Source organism: Synchiropus splendidus, chromosome 11 (assembly GCF_027744825.2).
Source record: "Synchiropus splendidus isolate RoL2022-P1 chromosome 11, RoL_Sspl_1.0, whole genome shotgun sequence".
NCBI lineage: Eukaryota > Metazoa > Chordata > Actinopteri > Syngnathiformes > Callionymidae > Synchiropus > Synchiropus splendidus.
In genome coordinates, this window is record NC_071344.1 from 11,661,644 (window position 1) to 11,684,531 (window position 22,888).

General features: G+C 40.2%; 1 protein-coding gene across 2 annotated transcripts in view; it reads left to right on the forward strand.

Moving 5' to 3' along the window:
- Nucleotides 1-22,888, forward strand: part of lingo2 (leucine rich repeat and Ig domain containing 2) — a 212,066-nt gene that overhangs the window by 40,843 nt on the left and 148,335 nt on the right. Inside the window, exons 1-2 of one of the 2 annotated variants that reach the window (XM_053879056.1) lie at nucleotides 4,256-4,857; nucleotides 5,826-5,901. The gene's annotated coding sequence lies outside the window, so the exon portion shown is untranslated. Of the gene's footprint in view, nucleotides 1-4,255; nucleotides 4,858-5,825; nucleotides 5,902-22,888 lie in introns of those variants that run through there. The other variant, XM_053879055.1, reaches the window with a different exon arrangement.

Here is a 22,888-nt window from a genome sequence, read left to right on the forward strand (position 1 = left end):
CTTCTTCGTGTCTCATAAGAGCTATGGATCGGGTTGTAGCAGCAACACTGCCCCCACTGTTCCCAGTGGAGCAGCTCCGTTTGGCACGTATCCATAAGCTCTGTGTAAATGTGCAGAAACATGGACGAAGTGAACGCAGAGCACGAACAGAAGTCTCCGTCCATATTCAGATCCATATGTAACATTGAGGCTTCAGGCTTTCAAATGATTCATGTTTCCCCTCTTGTGGCATTTTCTTGCGAAGGAAGTGCTTCACTGGTTGGAGTAATGGTGAGACCATGGGCCAGCGCTCCTTGAGGTTGTCCTCTTGATATACAGTTCCAGGTTACATAGTCTATACCATGAGCTTGAGGCTTTTTTTTATCCTATTTTAAGCAATGCAATTTATTTGCAACCCATTGGCAATTTCTCTAATGCTGATCGACAAGCTGATCATCATTTCAACACATATTTTTCCACAAATGTACAGGTGGTGTCCACGTGTGAGACCTGCTCTCATGGCTCGACAGGATTTAACCTTACATCCACACGTGGTAGCATTGAACTTTTCCAAAGGAATTTAGCGAATGATCCAGGGTTTATGGGCGAGTGTAAATTAGCTGAGTGAATACAGAAAGACCGCCGTTGCTCAGCTCCCGTGGGCTTTGGGGCGTTGCAGAGAGGATGTAGTCTAATGTCGACTGCATCATTAACTTAACTGCTGGCGCAGTCGGACAACCTGCAGGGGGTCCATCATAGAATGTTTTTTCAGGTAGGTCAGCAACTGTCTCTTAAATGCTCTTCTTCAAGACACAGGGAAAACATCCCTGAAGTCATTCGATTGTTTTTTTTATAGAGAGATTTTCAAAGTGGAGAAGACTGCAAACACACACTCACTTCTGATCCGTTGGAGATCTTGTCGTAGATATGGGACAGCTGGTGTGCACAGACTCCCAGGCAGGAGGGCGGCATGCTGTCTGGGCCTGAAGCCTTCCTGGTTTTAAGTCTTTGAAAAACCTTCTGCGTATCTTCACAAACTGTGAGCAGTTGAGAAGGGGGGGTGAATGTTGAGGGATGGGGGGTGATGAAGTGTGCAGCTGAATGTGTGATGATTCGCAAGGTGCACATTGGGCTTTAGCCAGCGCCTTCCAACAAGAATTCCACAACAGGTGCAGGAGCATTTAGTGTTGCGACTGTGTATAGGTGGTGATAAATGTTTTTCGAAAGCAAGGCTATTGTTCTTTGTTCGCCCACTCATGCTTTACCCAGCAGTCAAGCAAACACAGTTCATGCTATGAATTACTTTCTCATAATTCATGTGTACCTAGTCAATGTTTTCATACGCTCTGCATTTGAACGCGCGGATGTGAGGCCACAGGTCAATCACAGAAACAATGGAACGGGTGTCTGGTTTGAGAGTTGACATGGTGAAAGATTTGTGAAATTATCAGCAGCATAATGTTGATCTCCTGAGAGCCTTTACTTATCATGAACCTGTTTTTACACCGCAAAAAGTTTGCAGTCTTTTACCATGAATTGCATTTCAAATTTATCAACATCAGAGATGTTGAAAGAAATAATTTGCTTACTCATCCCAAAAATTGCAAGTCACGCGGTACATTTAAGTGCAAAATAAGTTCATAATAAGTGGTAAATAGAAACACATCCCCCCGTATGGTCACATCATCTGTCACTGTCTGGTGCATTCAGACTGTGCTGAGAAGGTATGAGCAAAATCCTTCAGCAGAGGGAGGTGAAGTCGTGTTTGGTACGGGAGCATGCACAAAGAGGAACACGCAGGCTTGCTCACCGACCATAGCCAATCCACTGAAGAAGGTGGCACCACCCACCAGCCAACCGGATGCAGAACACATAAAATCTGTGTCTCGGAAAAGGCCGGCGTCATCATTTCTGTATTTAGCAAGTGAGAGGCAAGCTCAGTATTTCACAGCATTGTGGTGCACTAATCCTGCAAGTCATGAGCACAAATAACATTTAGAGATGACATCGCGGTCTGTCAGAGATAAACATTTTGTGTTTTACCCACACTGCTTCTTGCTATTACGTGATCTGACTTCATACTCCTTACATTCTGCACCATTGTATTTGGTTTTGCTTCTCAAGCTGACAAAACAATGAAGGCTGTGTTGTACACCCCAGACCAAAATTACGCCTTTTCCTGTTCAACATAAATACAGTCATAATGAGTCAGAGGTAGATTTTTATACATATGCATGTATGCACCAAAGTCCTGCAGCCGATTTATTTGCTATCTTTAGGGAAAAGCATCTGTATGATGCTGTGCCCAAGTGTGCTGTGTGTGTGTTTGAAAGCATTTTGTTTCATAGAGAGAGTTCTGCTGACCTTGGCTTAGTCAATATTTCATGTTGTTGGTGTCTCATCCATTTCCTCTCCTTCATCTCGTCCTCTGCCCATTAAGTCCTCTGCACACAGGAGACTGCAGAAATAAATAGCATTTAAAAACCTCACTAACTTGCCTTTATGCATTAAACATATACATTGGCAGCGTTGTTGACATTTTGACCAATGACTCGGATTGATGGCTGTCTGTTACTGTTTTAAAAGATGGAGGGGATCGATTAGTATCATATGAGAATTTATTTATTTAAATGAGGAATCCACTTTTAATACGGCTATATATATATATATATATATATATATATAGCCGTATTAAAAGTGGATTCCTCCGGCTATATATATATATATATATATATATATATATATATATATATATATATATATATATATATATATATATATATATATATATATATATATATATATATATATATATATATATATATATATATATAGCCGTATTAAAAGTGGATTCCTCATATATATATATAAGGAAATTAGTTTAAGTAAAACTGATAGACAGAAAAAAAAAAAAGGATTTTACTCTCAGAACTTTCCTGGAAAAACACAAGATGCAATGCGTTTTTTTAAGTACTCTGAAAACGTGTTTCACTGTTTGACATGCTCTCTTCTGCTAGCTCATGCATTTTTGGAGCGCCATGGCAGACCTAATTTCAGGAAGCAAAGATGCAGCGGACAGCAGATTTTAGCTTCTTTGCACTCCTTATTAGTTTCCTCCTGACTCTCGTGAAGAAATGTATTCATGAAATCTACATTTTAATTCAATATGGTTTCAAACAACAAGCACTCATTCCAGTCGCTATGTCTGGGTATATGAAAGAAAACAAGAACCAGTTTTGGTTTGGAATCTGTGCGACAAATATTGACTATGATGTGTAAAAAAGCAGGATTGTATAATAACAACACAGGCAAAAGAAAACTATTTTATGACCTCGGATCGAGATGAAAGCATTGACAATCCTCCACAAATTTAGGGCACTATTCCTGCAGGAATAGCATAGATTTTGGCAGAGTTCGATGCAGAGCACTCAGGACAAGTGATGGTCTGTTTGTGGCAACTGTTTGGCAAGAGGCTGATCGTTCAATGTGGTATCTGGGACAAGTATGTAGGCTCAATGAAGGCAGCATCTGGGACACATCAATTTCGCTATCAGGGATTGTTCGGCTGTGCACAGTGTCAGAGAGTCACTATTGAACTCGCCGGCCTCTGCCTAAATATGAGTGACTTGCCAATTGCATTAGTGAAAGTCTTGTAATTACAGTCAATCGCACAGAAATGGCTTGGTTGGAAATCTTGGCACTTCGTTCAGCAACACTGTAGCACGTCATTTTACATGATGAATCAAAAGGAAAATGAAAATTATACAGGCAATTTTTTGGGAGAGAGAAGTATGATGATGTACCTGTTGCGCTCTAGACGAAAGCGTAGGTAGCATCGCAGGAGGCCGTGGTTGGTAAAGGTGTTAAATAATGTATATCAAAGCTGAGAATATCCACCATTGTGATGTCTTCTTTGTGTCTCATAAGAGCTATGGATCGGGTTGTAGCAGCAACACTGCCCCCACTGTTCCCAGTGGAGCAGCTCCGTTTGGCACGTATCCATAAGCTCTGTGTAAATGTGCAGAAACATGGACGAAGTGAACGCAGAGCACGAACAGACGTCTCCGTCCATATTCAGATCCATATGTAACATTGAGGCTTCAGGCTTTCAAATGATTCATGTTTCCCCTCTTGTGGCATTTTCTTGCGAAGGAAGTGCTTCACTGGTTGGAGTAATGGTGAGACCGTGGGGCAGCGCTCCTTGAGGTTGTCCTCTTGATATACAGTTCCAGGTTACATAGTCTATACCATGAGCTTGAGGCTTTTTTTTATCCTATTTTCAGCAATGCAGTTTATTTGCAACCCATTTGCAATTTCTCTAATGCTGATTTCTGGCATATCACCTGGACGGGAATGCCGCTAAATGGTGCATGTGTGAGTAGCGTGCCTTCGTGCGGCAAGATGTTTGTAGCTTTGTGTTGGCTAATGAAAGGCATGTCGAAGGGAATATTTTCATTCCCATCAACTTCTGTTGTTCGTGTGAAGTCAAGGACCAGTTTTTTTTTTTTTTTATCTAAATACAAAATGCTACGGAAAACTTTCATCTCCAAAGGGTATTATGGAACTGAAACCCAAGATTCTCAAACCCCAGACAGGAGTCACCAGGGTCCCATCTTGGATCCAGCTTGGGCTTCATTCACGGTGCCCATTCAGACACAGATAACCTTGCAGCTGACTTCTCTTGATGTCACTGTTTGCGAGAGGACTCAAGACTCTGTGCTCTGGAGGTTAGACTCTAATGTAGGGCCAGACCAAGGGTGGGCAATTCTTCAACAAAGGGGCCGCCACCACAAGTGGGTGTAGGTTTTTGTTCAATGAAGAGGACACCTTTCCACCACTCAGGTCTCTTCAGAGTGTCAGCAGTTGATTTTCAATCAGGTGATGCTGGAGCATTTTTCACTTATTGGTCCACATTGTTATCAGCTTCTGTATTTGGACAATTGTGCCCGCTTGTGTTAAGAATATAGCCTGCCACTCATTCATGACTTTGGCATAGTGCAAGTGAAATCTACTGCTTTTTTTAAAAAGCTTTTGCTAATCTATATTCTTAATTTATTTCTACTTTCCTCCGTTAATCTGTAAGAAAGGCCACTGACTGCATTACATGGAGTTTATACAGTCTACATTTTTCTGTTCAACTTAAGCAACAATATAAGAATAGATTCTGTCTATTGTTTTTTCATGGAAAGTTTACAAAAAAACATTTCGATAATAGAATTTTCTTTCTAACATTGGTTATCAGCTTTTCCTACCCGCCAGATATCAATATTGGTATCAGCCCTTAAATTGTTGTGCATGAACCTATTTTATTGTAGCTAATGTTGCTTTTTATATTTATTCATTGTTTGCGTCATTGTTATTCACTTTGAATGTTAAGTCCTGAAAGTGATTTTATTCAAAATCTTACATAATGATTTACATAACAAGCAACAAGGAGACACACTAAGACAACCTTTCTTGCGCTGCGTAACGTATTAAAACAGCAGCAGTCAGTTTCATAACAAGATGGTAAATGTTTAAAAATGATGGACAAGAAATGTATCAACAACAGCAACAACAACAAGAAAAAAATGTTTTACCAATGCGTAATGTACCGATTTGTTACCAGGGCACCCAGTATGCGTGAAGTATAACCGACTGATCAAATGCTTTCCTCCAATTTTGGGCTTCAGGCTGATGTTCTTATCCAATGTCACATTGAAACGATAACGGGAGGGCGTCCCACGTTCCTCCAGTCTGGCATTCATTACACTGCTGAATGTTTTTTGATGTCTTCGGTTTAAAGAAGAACATAAATCATTCATATTTTGTGTCCTCATGGATGTCGTCTCTTTTTAACATTTCAGACTCTGAATCTGTGGAGGCCCGTCTCTCCCTCTCCCGGCTCAAAGCAGACATGTTCTTCTCCTTTGTTCCTGTATGGTAAGGAAACCTTTTATGTCTCTATCAGCATGAGTAAACGCGTTCCTCTGGGAAAAACACCAGCGCTTCATGCGCTACTTGATATAGATTTTCGGTACCCACGTGGTGGTTATGAATATTCTCAGTTCTATGAATAGACCTGGGTCAGAGTGGCTGCTTGGAAGGCAAACCGTAGGGAAATAGTGATTAGATAGCACTAAAGACTGCCTCTTTTTCAGTGTATTTGGAAGAAGGTGGAATACACAGTGATTTATCTGCACTCTTCTTGACTCATTGTGTATGTTGCACAAATGCTCGCAGGTGCAGAACCGGCCGGGAATGTGTGGGCTGAGCCTTCAATATAGGCTGACAGAACGATCCGTGCTCCTCACATCCAGCGTGGTGGGATCAGCCCACAGTCGGAGTTGATTAAAAATACCACTGCCTTTGAAATCACTTTGTCAACTCAGCAAGCGCACAAAGATTTTTCCATGAATTATTAATCAGACTCTGGGCGGCAATGCTCAATTTTACACCCATTTTCAAGATGAATCATATCACACGTTTTTATCAACAAGGATATTTAACAAAGGCAGATGATTAAGTTCTGTGCTTCTCTCACATGCTGATTCAGTGTCTGCAGCAGAATCTACTTTGGTGACTTTACCCAGCTTTGAACGCCGACAGAAGTCACATGCAAAGCAGTTTCTCAGTTCATCTGTACATTAACCAGTGGATGAAACACACGTAACAACATGCTATATATTTGATTCACGTCTTCTTTCCCCATTTCCCATTTGCATCTCTTCGAGAGAAAGGCAAAAGTCAGAATCAAGACATCAGACAGTATTCAGAGCGTCCATGAAACTTGAGTCAGTAAACAAGAGGCTACTTGAACTCACAGAATGACTGGGTTGCTCTGCAGTTCAAATTCAGTATCTGTCCACATATGAGCAGGTTTGAATTTCCATCAAAGTACACAGGAGTGCAAACACTTGGATCTTTCAATTCCCTCGCCCGCCGCATAAATAAGAAAAACACACTTCTTGCTAGGAACTACATGGCAGATCATGAATTGTTCACCTGGAACTCGCATTTTGAAATACTTGAATGTAGTGAGAAAATCTCAGCTAAGTCAACGTTGCATCCTGGAGAATTGTGAACTGAATACTTCACAGATTTTGGGTCAGACAAAACAAAATGCTGTGAAAGTTTTTTATCATTTACGTTATTGAACAACATAAGAGGAAATAAGGGCCGTTGCAAATTAACATTAAAATATATAGTGTAAATTTTTAGCTTAAAAAAATATCGAGGCTGCAATGACTGTAAAAAAGTAAGTAAGTTCAAGTACAAAGAACACACAAAATAAATAAATAGATATATAAACAAACACAAAAGTTAGAGTCTTGAGAGGTAAAGGTGGGCAGTGTGGTGTGTCCAGAGTTTTTATAAATAGTATGAATTTGGGCATTTATGAATTGATTCCGAATCGCTCATGTGCAATATGCCGGAATGTTTGTGGGCGAATGTGAGCGTTTGGTGTCGCACATGACTTTATCTCAACAAGGTGGGAGTGACTATCATGGGGCAAACGCCACACAGGGGGGTGAGCAAAAGGAGACTTTCATTTATGTATTTGTTTATATTTTTATTTTACATTATTAATTCCGATCAAATGAAGGAGTCTACTGGCCTATGCGAATGGGTGCTATTAAACCAGCCCGTCATAAAGCACCATCTGTAAGAACCTGTTCTTGTCCTCACTTGAAAACAAGTCGATTCCTTGGCCAATGTCACACCTCGCCATTTAATGGACTGGTATCATCTACAGTATATTGGCTGACTCTAATAAAGCATGTAATAAAGTAATGTGCTTCACATCGTTTTGTTTTTTTTTTAGCTCTTAATGCATTCACGGGGCTTTTATTACAACCACACAGAGCACACCAGCTCAATGATCGATGGATCAGCGAAGACAATAGATAGAATTTTTTCCAGATGTTGTCATAGTAAAAGCCAATAGTTTGTATGGAGTAATGAAAAGGAGCTGACGTTGCTGTTACTGGTCTGCAGTCACCAGTATTGAGGTGACAGTAGAAATGATGAATCACAACAGCAGCTTTTCAGGCGGCTTGTGGGTCTTTGAAGATGTATAAAGTGCTGACTTTGGCACAGAAAAGGTAAGTGCAAATATGATTTATCCACCAAAGAATGAAAACTTGGGCAGTGATTTGTGCTGCTATTTCTTTGTAAAAGTAAGATGCAGACAACTGAACACAGGTGAAGTGAAATTAAATGGATTATTTTTTTGTTACTCATGACAATAAAATGTGAGATGAAACACTGAATAGAATGTAGGAATTAAGAAGACTCATTCAAACTATTCTTAAAAGTAATAACTGTGTAGGAACTAGTAAATGCTGTGCATTGCATGAACCCCATTTTGCCTTTTGAATCCTTGCTTTCAGTTCTTGAGAGGATCAGAGATTTTGTCGCTACTGAGACAATACCATCATGCAGATGCTGCAGATTTGCCGACTGCGCATCTAGGATGCAAATCTTCCGTTCCACTACAACACAGCTCTATTGGATTGAGATCTGGTGACGGTGGAATCCATGCAAGCAAAGAGAGTCATGTTCAAGAAACCGATCTGACATGATTTGAGATTTGTCGTGGAGTACATAATCCTGCTGAAGTATCATTGAGGGATCGGACTCTGTCGTCATAAAGGAGTGGGTATGGTTGGCAGTACAAGGCTGGGAGGCCGTGGAATTAAAGCAATGTTTGACCGCTACCAAAGGGCCCAAAACATCCCTAGAAAACATCCACCACGTCAGTACTGATACCGCCTGGGTGTCATGGCGAGGCAAAAACTATGTCCTGACCATCTGTTGCGAAACAGAGAGAGCGTTTTGTCAGTCTTCTATTGTCCATTTTTAAGGGTCTATGGGAATTATATTCAACATTCCCTGTTCTTAACAGACAGGGGTGTCACCCACTGAGGTCTACTGCTGCTGTAGCACCTCTGCCTCCAGTGTTCCACATGTTGTTCGTACACAGATATTACTCTTCTTTCCTAAGTATTTATTTGAGAGTTGCATCATATTTAACAAGTCTGCCCGGATTAACAAAACATGTTGGTCCACACAAACCTTTCACCACCTTGAGATGGTTATGGTTTCTAAATGATGTGCGGTTTCACTGAATTTGGTTGGTTTATAAAAGAAAAATGAATCAACAAGGTATTTCAAGTCATATGATATGAATCAAACATGTCTGCATCTGGCAGCACCTCACCCTGGCCACAGACCTTCCTCCAATATCCAAGCGTGTCTCACATTTGCAGCCACCCACTCCATATGTGCTCATGCTATCACGCATTTGCATTAGCCTTCCTCTCTCCCTTCCTCTCACATCGCATCATCGTCACTTTCTAACCTCAGCCCCACCAGGAGGCCAACTTAAATTGCCAGCTCACAGACTTCCTGTGAACTGACAATCATACGCATCAAACCTTAGGGCGAGGAGGTGGTAAAGAGTGAGCGTGTTCACACGGGAAGATTTACATGCAAATTGCCACGGAAGGCAGCAGGAGCGCGAGGCGTGAGACGGAGACAGAGATGAACTTTGTCGCGAAAGACCAACAAACAGCAGGAAAAAAAAGCCAAAGGCCACATGACGTGAATGTCAAATATTATTCTTTTCAATGATTTACATCACTGACCATTAAAGATATAAGTTGAGTGTAACTCCGACATATTCGTCATTGGTTAGTGACCAATGCATCTATAACTGAGTCATGTCTTCTCCCTCACAGTTGGGCAGTCATTCATGATTGAGTTACGCGAGAGACGTAATAATGGTCATTTCTTCAAAACCTTTAAAGCAACAATGACTACAATTGTGGACTCTTCAGGGCTCCTGGGTTTGGTTTGATTGTTTGGTTATAGAGGTGTCCCAGTGTTTGAATGCTTTTGCTGGTTTCTTCCAAGATAAACTAAGGTAGTTTCACGTAAAGGAAAGATAAGAGTTCTGGGCTGTAATTGAAAGTTCAGTGAAAAAAAAAGCAGTAGTAAGTAACATTGTCACTCAAATATGATCTCCCCATATCGTCGATGAAGATAAGTTTCATATATCACAGAGTATTCTAGCTATTATTATCATCAACCTATGGAAACGCGAGTTTCTCCTGCCAGACCCACGTGACCACCAGGTCAGGTTTACAGCAGCATGAAGTTGTGTCACAATGAGGTCATGTTCCTCATGAGCAAATACCAACTCTCACCTATACGAGTGTTTGCAATTTCACTCTGTTCAGGGACGGTGCCAAAAACATTCTTTTTATTTTTACCTTTTGGCAAAAATATATAATGACTGAATCTTGAACTGTGAATCCTGAACTTGCACTGTGTAGCTTTGACTGTATAGTTGCAGTGAGACAAAAAAAGTGAAACATTTTTCAATTGAACTTTTGTATAATATAGAATAACATCACATCATCACAGCAAGAATAAACAGAACAACTCGTACTGTAACCCACCTCCAACACGTCATCTTGGGGCATTGCATCAGCGCTGTACTGAATTTTTTTGCATATATGTCTCACACAAGTGATTTGTGTGAATTTGACATTCTGTTGTAAAATCCATTCGACAGTGTCAGGTTTTGTGTGTTACAAGGTTTTAATGAGAACTTTGCATGTAATAACATCAGATTACCTGTGATAATAAAGTCACAGTTTCGTAAATTACTAAATAATGTTTTACTGAAAATAGACCTACTATGGTTATGGTATGTTTAAAGGGTTATCAACAGCAGAGTTTTTCAACGGTGTGCCGCGCCGGGATTTTGACAAAGACTTTTGAATAGGAACAGTTGCTCTTTGACCGAGGTTGCTTTGGTGGTGTGCTGTCGGATTTTTTTCAATGAACAAAGTGTGCCGCTGCTTAAAAAAAGGTTGAATAACACTGAGATACAGTGTTGGCAAGATGAAACGTCACCTCACATTACTCTATACGAACGCGTGAAAGGACCAACTCCATCCTTATGCGAGAAATTTTGTTTTGAAAGGAAGCCAGCATGATACATCTCTAAAGTCAAGACCCTTCACGACACAACACTTCCAAAACTTTGATGCCCCTCAGAATCAGTGTCTCCACCTTGCTTTGGAGCTGCTGTCACTGCAGTGGATACATGATTTTGCCTTGGACTAAACACATTTTGGATGCATAAAACTTTGAACTTCACGACGTCAACAAGGTCGGCGACAAACATCTGAAATGAGGGAGGAAAAAAAAAAAAACATCTCAACACATAAACAGTGACAGTGCTCCTGAAATCAGCGTCTCATCCTGGAGTTTGAGCAACGTTGCAATAATGCTTTTTTTTTTTTTTTTTTAGCAAATAGGTTTCTTTCAGCAGCTCTGAGTCTCTGACAGTCATCAATGTAAACAGGGAATTTATGTAAAGACAATCATTTTGCAAAGTTCAACTCGATATAACACTGAAATTACATACACTTGAAATTGTATTTTGAGAGGAAGCTACTACCTTGATATGTATGATTTCATTACTGAAGAAAAGAAGTGCGACCATATCCCCCCTTCAATTGCATGTGAGTACTGTTTCAGTACATTAAAAACATCTGTCAAAGTCAAGCACGTGTTTTTCATAGTCACATTCGTTTCAAAGAGTGTCACCTGTGGCCTAATGGTTTAACAGCTCCACAAACCCGGAGTTCGCAAGTACTGGTTATTTGATTATAGTGGTTTTAATAGTTGTTTTCAATATAAAAATATGTACTATTGTGCGTAACCTGAATAATGGGGTCTCTGTAGAGTTGCTGCCTGAGAAACAACGCCGTTGAAAAGCTGAGAATTCAATATCTGACACTTGATTGACAGCGCAGTGATCCTGGGAATAAGCAGGTAAAACCTGCAATACATTCATCAAGATTAATTCCATGTTCAGGTTCTCCATAATACTGGTGCCGTTCAATACAAGGTCAACGTTTGGACTCTGTAGTCAGGGGATTAAAAGGAAAACATGTCGACTGTGTTGGCCAGCAGAGTAATACCACATAAAATCCAAGGGGGAAGAGGAGGAATTCTGATGGACTGTAGCTCTGGGTGTTCAGCAATGTCAAGTCACTGAAGCACAAAGAACCTGCAGCTCAACTTAGATCTTCTCGCTCTGGTGACTTTCCTACTTGGAGTTACTACTGAATCAACAACAGGGGAGATACTCAGAACTGCCTACACATGTTGAAACCTATGAGATATTGTCCTAAACAGTCATTATACGACAATTTCTATTCTAACAATTTAGCAAATAATGATATATATATATATATATACTGATTTATCCCTCAATTTACAGCAGTAGACATGAAGCATGAAAACAAGTCTGAAGTTGTGAGCATTATTTTCTTTTTTACATTGATTTTTTTATTTTTATTTTTTTATTTTTTTCTCTCTCTCTTGAACTTATGGCCTACTTTTGTTGAACATTCCAAATATAGGTGATGTCTGATAGAGTTCACTCACTGCAGTGGGGATTTTTGGGTTCTTAAAACGGAATTTTGCAAAATAAATACAGAAATAAATAAGTAAATAAAATGCATACATACATGCAGGGTTGCAGGGAGTCGCTGGAGCCAATGTCAGCTGTCATTGTCCGAGAGACGGGAATACGCCCTGGACAGGCTATCACGGGCCGCACACACACTCAATAAATACATAAATTAAACATGAGATTTTTGTTCTTACAGGACAAAAAAAGAAAGAAAAAAAAACAGTAGAAAGACGTTTAAAGCCTACTGTGAATTGTGAACTGTGAACATCATTGACTTTATTTATAAATCCCTTTTAAAAGATACAGAGGGAAGCCAACATGGTTTAAATACATACAATAGAGAACAGCATGTAGCTATCTCTGAAATGTAGTGTTGAAGTCAAATATGTATAAAGATGAATTTAGATAAAGCAGTAAAATGTGACAATGATGTAAAGTATCACTGAAACTCTAAGTCAACTCTGGATGTCACGGATGAAAAATCTAACTCATAAATCAACTCCATAAATATTATTATATTAGATAAAGACACGGATTTGGCTTTGTAAAGATAATCTTCCTTTATACACAGTGAAGTTTGAATGAAACATTAAACATAATATCAACTCAAATCATTGGATTTCCACTGCAGTGTTTTGCTCTTAATTCAACAAAATATTTTTGTTTCAGTGGGTGTCGTCGAAAATGGCAGGTGTTGCACCTCAAGGATCATCTATATACCAGTAGTAGCTTTCACATTGTCCTACTGTAATACATCCTCTTACATAAATTTAGTCAAAATGTATTTAAATTATCATTATTTTGAGCATTCCTCTAGATGTTCTGGCATTTTGTGTAATAGAAAATCTGATCTCATGACAGCGCTAATGGTCAACAATGGCCATGTGAAACAAACATGCCTCACTCTGGTGATAAAAGTTCAGAGAAAGAAAGTCCCACTGTCCAGCATGAGGATTTGTGCAGTTTAATCTTCTCTCCATGACTAAACTTATTTCACAGTTTGACGCGCGGGAGAGACAGACAGAAGGTCACTCACTCCTCAGTACTACAATGCTGAAAAACAGCTTTAATGAAACGTGAGGGCTGTTCCAGGCAGTCTAACTTCTCAGGATCCATCGCTCTGTGTCTCATTTCCCCCGGTATCGATGTCTTTAAGTGAGCTTCCAAAGTGCCCGGAGAGAGTGGATACTCTATAGATTGCTTTCAAGGTGGGACACAGCCGAGTGGCATAGCTCAACAATACGCCCCGCGGTCCATCGATCATGGGTGTTTTATGGGAAATTCTGATTTTAAACTGACACATGGCTTCAGGTTAGTTGCTTGAGAGTAAGATGGAAGTAGCAGGAATGTATGTTTCCTTTTAGACACAAGAGATGTGAGCACATAAAAAAATATTTAATTTAATGCTACTCTCAAAATTCACGTGTAGGAGCTTGTGTAAATAATGTGGAATTCAGAGGGACAGAAATCTGTGAAGCCAAACTTGTGAAGTGAAGAGGCTTCGACTGTACCACAGCATATGTGGAGCCAGAGCTGCCAGCAGACTGGGCTGCAATGATAGCGTTTAACTAATGCCTGGTGTTGTCTCAAAATGAGAATTTCACAGCATTCAGCTCCTCCAGGATCTGGAGGATTCAATGAGGTATTTCCGCCTGAATGAGGCAATAAAGAGCTCGGTTGGTTTGAGCTGAACATGGTTCACAAATGCATGACAGGATCCTTGAAGGTGTTGGTCTTAATTCACCATATGATCGAATGTTCTCCTTACTGGATGCGTGATGGGCTTTTTCACTCAAACACCTAATCCATCCTATAATGCTTAATCCCAGCATTGCTTCAAGGAGGCGTATCTGTCATCTGATATAACAATCTGGCAGCAGCAGTTGGTCCGGAACTCTGTGGCTTGCTCAGACTCACACCAGGAAGCTCCACTGTATCACACAGATCCTCAAATCTCTCTGTAAGTCAAACAAGAGACACGGCAATCTTCAAATATCTGACTGTTCTTGTCAGATATATTGGTTTAAGGCTATCAGCTTGTTTAAATCTGGCCTGTTAAAAACATATTTTATATATTCTGAATTCAACATAATTTTGCTGTCTCATTGCTTTCTGGGTGATTCAATTCAAATCGATCTTGTATGTGATGTTGATTCCGTGTTCTGTCATTTTCTTCTTTTTCTTATTATCGTTGTTTTTTTTTGTTTTTTTTTCCTTCCATCTCTAAACCACTATGAATTAATAAACATGCTTTCGTGTGAGTCAACAGATCCTGGATACTGGCTTGGTATAATATATATTTTACAATGGAAATCCTATTATTACAGAGTTAAATGTGATTTACATATTTATTCTCTGTTGTAGAAGGACAGCCATTAGTGCAAGCTGCCATTTATATTTTTGTTAAGAGTGAAACCTGAGCAACAGTCACAGGGAGATCCAGACTGCAATTGTTTGACTCACTGTCGAACTATTACGTGTGACAATGACACTGCATTTCAGTCACATTTTAATGTACTATTGTAATGTGACTTGTACGAACCCCAATTTGAGATACACAACACTGGTTTTACAAAAACATTTCCACTTGCAATTGCAAGAAAAAAAAAACCCTGCTGCCTGCGCCTCTGTCAGACGCACTGATCGATGCACTTTTTCAGATTTAATAAGACAATTGTGAAAAGTGGATGTGTAGTTAGTTAATGAGTTGACTACGTCTTCCCTGAAGAAGGTTTCGAATCGAGGACTGAATAAGAGAAAATTGGCTCCCAGAATTGTGATTGTTCTCTGTCGAGCAAAGTGGAAGGATCGATACCGTTGCTCTGCAGCCACAGCATGGTCAAACAGATTGGCTTGGGAAGAAAGTGGGGATGGATTGGTGGGTGGGCACAAGCACTGGAAATGTGAACCTGAGTGATTTAGGAGTGGTTGATGGTTACTCTCCGATTTGCCTTCACTCTTTAGGTGTGTCGGTTTCTTTGTATGCTCTTTAACACGACCAGGCGGCAATTCCCAGGAGCAGCGCCGGAACGTTGGGAAGATGATGGCTTTTACTCACCTACTAAAAAAGTGCGTGGAGTACGTGCTGACCCTAACTAGCAAAGTTCAAAGGTCATCCCTACTCTTTTACTCTTTATCAAAACCTTTATAACCAGTCACAATCCTTCTTTACATTTATTGCATTTATTCATTTATGTATTTCAATTTTTTTAGATAGCAAATGTATAAAGTGGCCCATATACTACTGTTTTTTTTTTTTGTTTTTTCTTGGGTTCAGTGCATTCTGGTGAGATAGCCTCATCCTTTGCTGTCTTACTGAATTCTGACCAAGTGCAGCTGTGTTGAAAGACCCACCCAAAAGTCCCGTCCAAACAACACATTTGTGACCTTATCATGTGCTGCTTATGTTCATTGGGTCAGATGATCGCTCAACATCAAGCAACAATAAAGGAGTTACACATCTTTTATATACTAAAGTTTTTATTTTTTATTTTAGTAAGGTTGTAGTGACACTGCATTTTTAAACGGGATCATGTCGCCATCCAAGATAAACCTAGCAGTTTTAAATTCAATCTGAGTGTTAGATTTTGTTCCAAGTTTGATGTCCCGTTCACCTTGTCACATGGTAACACGACAATGCTCAAATTCTCTTCGGAAACTCATTTTAAAAAACAGGATGCGAACCGATGTCATGTGCAGGACACCTACTGAAGTCGTGGTGACAAACAGGGAATGTTTGTGCTGTTGGACAGCTGCACTGCGGTTCTTAATCTGCGCCACAGTGGCTGAAGAGACAGTTGACCGACAGACTGGATAGCTCCAATTATGACCCGCTGTCTTTCCCACAAACAACAAAAAAAAATAGTTTGATTATGATTGGCAATGCCAATTACAAACAGCTCAAACAAAAACAGACGTATTGCACTGGAGGAAATGGATTGTTGAACTGTGGGAAACCACTCCAGTCAGGTGGGCCACACTTTTGTAGTCAAGGGACGATGATCAATTCATTCCCAATCATTCCGCAAAAAGTGAAAATACAGTCCGAAACAAGAAATGACATCGACCAACACCAAATTTCTTGACACCTAAATCAATATTGGATTAGTTTAGATGGCCTTTGTGAGAGCCATAGTGGGGAAGTTCAACACATTTTCAGAAGTAAACGCTGTCAACGACAGGACGGCTTGCGTAAAGTGCACTAAAGTCCCTCTTCGTGAAGAAGCTCTGTTTTTGAAGTTGTTTGAATTTGTTTATATAGTTTTCCCAGTCTAAATCAAGTGGTTATGAGAGCGAAGTGCAATGACGTTACAGTGCGCTTGACTCCGCCTCCCGCACAGCTCTGAACCCGCCCACTTTGTTCATGCGGCGTCGGCTTGTCTATCAGATCAGTAAGTCGGGTCCACCATGACATTACAAAATTCATTTCTGTTTCTTTTAATCTCAAATAAATGTTAACATTTTCATGTTGTCTGTTTACTTTACAAAGATTGTTTCTCTCTCCTGAGCATTCGTACGGAGCTGGTGTCATAAATCCATTTACGAAACTCCATTCAACGGAAATTAGCCGAGGATTGAACGTGATCTATGGAGCCGTTGCGTCAACTCCAGTCTGAGGAAGTCAATGATATTTTCAAAGATGAATCAATTTTAACGCCTCTTTTGTACGAGGCATTTTGGCAGGTTGTTTGAGTCTGTGGTCTGAATGGCGGCGCATCTGTGATTGGTGCTGATGATGAGCTCTCTGGTCTTTAAAATGATGTCTGCTCCCATTTATGATGGCGCTAATGAGCTAAGCCCTCAACACTTTGTGAATTTGATCATGTTTACCTCATTAGAATGAGGACAGGTGGGGGAAGTGTGGCGATATGAACATTAATGAGCATGCCAAACCGAGAGCAACTAATTCTAATGACACATTCGGGAGCTCATTTCATGAAGGTGTCAGCAGTTACAGCCTCCTGGCAATGTGTGTCCTAGTGTCCATTTGCCTTACTGCAGAAAGACATCTGAATGATGAAGTAGAACCGAATACAAAAGTCAATGTTTATTTCAATATAAAAACACAGATGACAGCATTTTCATCCACAAAGCAAGAAGATATACTTCTCTTCTTCCTGCATGGGATAATGCATTACCCACTAAGGGATGACAGCAAACAAGCCGCCTCCGCCTTAACCATCTTCATGCATCTTGCACTCTGTCCCTGTTATTGGAGATTGTAAGATAATTTTAATAAAACCTACAAAATGCCATTAGTGTCAGGGTATAATCTACATTTCCTCATCTTCTCAGTGTCAAGTTCATTATGCTTATTAGGTTTTTTTTTTTTAGAGTTTTTGGAGGAGAACATGATCAGTACACGAAAAAAAATTGAAGTTTGTCAGTGTGGTGACGACTCAACGGATCGGATTCATTTCAGACAAGCAATCATGTTTGACACAATTTGCACCAATCCCTTGGAGTTTTCTTTTGTCACCGCTAAGATCCTGCAAGTTGGACCATTCACTTTAGTCTCCTTTGGCCCACCCCTCTCTGTGGCATGTGGGCCATCAGATCTGTTCGCATTTTGTTGAGACGAAGTCATTTTTGAGGCCAAACGCTCAGATTTGCCAACTAATATTGCGGCGAAGGGTCACCATTCAAACATGAACGATTCAGAATCGATTCATGAATGTCCAAATTATTCAATGGTATAATAGACAAAACTATAGATAGGAACCCCTCACCCGAACTCTACACATGTAAACAAACATGGCATAAGATCCATCTCTATACAACCCGACCCTGTTTAACATGCTGTATCACTGGTTACTGTTTTAATCCACTGTATTAATGGGCTGCTGAACCACGTCCATCATGCACATATACAGACATTCCTCACCTTTACCTCTTAGACACCGCCCATCCAAACATCCATCAGTCTCCGCCCTTGTGAGGAGCTGCATAACAAAACAACACTCTGTCACCCCAGAAACTACTCACGAAAGATCTACAGGTAAGTTTAAAAAAAAAAAAAAAAATCCTGTCATGTTGTTCCAGAACCATAAATGAGTAAAACTTCCACTGCAGTTTTTATAACTATCAGTGGCAATATCATATTTTTTTGACTGCAACAATAATAAAAAAAAAAAAATCCTGAAGCCACTGAAATGAGAATTTGGAACTCTTTCATTTAAAAGAAGCCAGGATCAATCAGTCAAGTCGGATAGACATTTTGCATTGCCACTGAATTAGGCGTATTTATCTCTGACAATACACACTATACTTCCTTTGTTGCTACAGTGTAACTTTTGGATATATCTATTTTCGGTCTATACTTCCTGTCTGAGTCATTTTGAAAATGCATGCAATTTTCCTTAAGGAACCTGTTGTGATGCACAAATGTAAAACAGAGGCTTACTTGGCACGCAACTTCTCATATGTTGGAAAAGTGTACAGTGTAGAACCAAGAAGACTAATCACATTAGAAGCGTGCCAGCGATGCGCATGACACATATGGAGGTTTAATTCAAATAAAATAAAATAAAATCTTAATTCAAATGGTTCATTATGTGGCAGTATTACAACAGGTGAAAAGGCTGCCTGTGTGAAGTGCGTGTCAAACCAGTCACTTATGGCAACTTTTTAGACAACTTTATATGACCACTTATAAGCCAGCCAGATATACATTTCTTTATACAGTGGTACCTTGGTTTCAAGAGTCGAAAACCCAGAACTCGAACGGCCGCGAAAAAAGCTGGAAAAAACATAACGTGCGCGGACCGATCAGCTGACCTACGACGCGCTTTGTTATTGAGTATAACTTAGCCTCTGTATGCAGAAGAGTCCCGTTAGCTACATTTACTGACTGTTTTTTCTTCATATTGAGGTGTAAAACCTTTCCTGTCTCCACACTGGACCGTGGTAGAGTGTCACAGGGGAGGTGCTCTCTCTCCACACCTCCGAGGCTGGAGCGCACACTCCAGGGTTTGATGTCCTGTTGTGGGCTGGAGCTGGGACAGGGATGAGGCGAGTCTGGGACAGAGCGTGACTTGGTTTATGACTTTGTCACAGCCAAACTGCACAGAAGCGCACATTCAGAGCTGGACACGCACCGGGCACCTCTTCACTTCTGGAGAGACGTCACTCACTCTGCAGCCCCTCTCACATGCAGCGGCCACACACATAGAGGAACAGCGCACCTGCAGCAGACACTCTACATTCACTCCTACAAAAGACTATTTTCAGGCTTGGAAGGCATTATTTCTTCTTCCATTCATTGTAATGGGAAAAATCGATTCAGATTTCGAACAATTCGCTTCTTGAACGTCCGTCTGGAACGGATTGTGGTCGAGAACCGAGGTACCACTGTATTTCTTGTGTATAAATGGAATTTGCTTTTGAGGTTTTGTCCAAATTTCTTATCTGTGAACATTCTAGTTGTGTCGACTAGTAATTTGTTTTATTGACCTTCTACACCTTTGAAAAAGAATTTCAGAGGTCGTTTAATAAACAATTTTACCCTGCAATGGAAATTAAAATTTAATCCAATTATTAATTCATGTAGAGTTCAGTGAGGCTTCTAAAGACCCTGGTTGTTGTTGAAGCATTGCTCATTAGTATAATGGCCAATTTCGCTGATAAACACGCATCACAAAAGTGCACAGCCAGGAATAATTTAGCTACTTGGCTGCAAAATGAGTTAAAATCCTTAATGGCAGTGGAAGTTGCCAAATGCATCACAAAGAAAAACTGTTCTTCTGACAGCATTTTACAGCAGACGTGCGGACACTGGCCATCCACACATGCAGCTGGGGACGAGAACAAGTGGCTTTTACATTTCATGATGACTGAGTGACAGACAAGGCAGTTCAGAAAAGGTAAAATATATTAAAATAATACTTCAATCACACGCTGAATTACACATATAAACAGTTGCATTGCTTTGGCAGAGCATTGGGTCTGATCAGTGCTCAATTTTTGATGTTTGTCATTCCGTGTTGGACACAATACACAGTCAAGTAAAACGCTCTGTTTCATACAAGAAGAGTTTAAGTGTTGGTAGTTCAATACCAAATAAATTCTGAAAGAATACAAGGTCTCAAAAGAAGCACTTGATGGAGCTAAGAAAACGACTCACATTTAGTAAAAGCTAAGCACAAAACAAAGTGCTGGAAGAGGCGAGAAAGGCAGAAAAGACATTTTGGTTTGGTTGTAGGCAAACATTAAGCACTGGACCATGATGACACAGTTATACATCCGACCACCCACCGCGACGGCTAGGTGGGTTCCAGGCCCAGTACGGGTATTCACTGCCCTCGTATGTGGGGATCAAGTCCCTGATACTGTTTACAGAAGCCAGTGTTTTTGAACTGCACTGATACAAATAAAAATATTTTTTTGTTTGTTTTCTATTTAATAGAAATGAATGTACTTTTCTTCCATGAAAAAAAATAAAAATAAAAATAAAAATCAGTCAAAAAACACAAGCATAACCTATTGGAGGGTGTGATGCATTCACTGACCACAAAGTCAAAACCCCAAAGAAAAATTAAACAAGTATGGGATAATATTTTGTTTTATTTTTGTTCGTAGCATTATTCAAAAAGATTTTTGGTTGCATCATTTTTTTCAATACAAGATGAATCAATTCTTTCTCCCTCACTTATTGTGACGGGCTGCAATAGCTCACGTTCAGCCTTCCTATTGATCGTCAGAGCAGTAATTTACTTTTGTCCGAGAGCGAGCTGCTTGCCTCATTACACCCGCTTATGGCTTTTTGGCCAAAGCCAATCTAGGTTTCTGTCATCATGAACACCTACCTGGTTATTACTGAGCACCCAAATACATGGAGAGCAAAAGCATTCAGCTCCAGTTCTCATCGTTGGCTCACGGGGACAAATCATTTTTGACACAGCTGAAGGCTGACAGGAGCCTTTATGTGAAACAATTGATTTGTTTTTATTACTTTCAACTGTGAATTACAACAAAGAATTGATATAGATAGTGATGCTTTCCGTATGGAACTATTCTTTGTTGACTGAGCCGTTTCAGATAGTGTCTGCAATTTGACATTTTGACGCACAAAAAGTCTCAAAATGAACAATTTTGAGATAACTTTTTTAGCTCAATGAATAGTTTTCAATGTTGTATAATCCAATTTACCGTAAATTTCAGAGTATAGAGCGCGCTGGTATATTTATATGCATACGCAAAATTTAAGAAGGAAAATCATTCATACATAAGCTGCACCGGTTTGTTGGTTGTGGGTGCAGTGGTGCTGTCTGCATCGTAGAAAGGTCAGTGGTGCACTTAAAAACAGTGTCCAGCATCGAGACTGACTCATGATACAAACTTGCCAATGTTCCGAACTTGAATCACAAACTCCTCACATTTTTTATTTTCATTAAAGTGCTTAAAATGCGCTGTTTTCTCTTGTGTGTTCGGAGTCCCGACACCACAGGCAGTCTGAGCGGCTGCTTCTCGTCTCTGGTCCTCCAGGAGATCGGCTCTGTTGGTGGAGCAGTGTTCATGCGGGCGAAAACAGTGCATTTTGAGCACCTTAAGGTCAATAAAACACCTGTGATTTCATTGGTTTGCAATGCCAAGCCTCAATATTTCGGCAGCATGACACTCCTTAGCCTGTAAAAATCCATATACTGTATTAGCCTTGTCAAATACGCTGCAAGGGTTCAGACCACCAGAAAGGAGTAGCAGCTTGTAGTCCGGAAGTCACGACAAGTGACATGCCTAGACATCACAATGGAATGATTGAAAATGAGCAAAACCAGAATATCAAATGATGTGAAACTAAAAATCTCTCCCTGCAACATTTTTTGTGACAAGGCACTTGATATAATTAAATGAGGTGTCAAACTCAGCGAAGAAAACCAAAAAAGAAAAGCTCCAAAACCCTCCAACTGTTCCGACTCACACATGTCTTTGGCACTAATAGACCAATCGGGATCTCTTTCACGACCATGGCTTTTAAATACACCGTATCAAACAAGATGTAATACCTGGTGCGCTTTCTTCGACAAGTGCCTGTTTGAATTCAGAAACAGCTCAGGCTCAGAGTCATGTGAGGTCTTAATCGATACGCGCCTGCATGAAAAGCATGGTTGCCAAAATGGAATGTGATCGCCTGAAGAGTGGAGCATGGACACACCAGGAAATAAATGATGCGCCTCATCTCTCAGGACTAGGCTTCTGTGAATCACTCAGCACCTGGATAAGATGTAGCTTGAGATCATCAAGAAGGAAAAGGTCACATTTGAGAGGTAGTGATTCCTTAGAGCCACAGCGTGTATCTTGTCAACCCAAACCAAGCTGCTTGATTTGTGACCCCGGCGTGATATATGGAGGAATGCATGTGCTGTATTTTGAAGCTATCAAAGCTGAAATATATCACTGCGGCTTGCAAAGTGCAATACACATTTAACTCGTGTT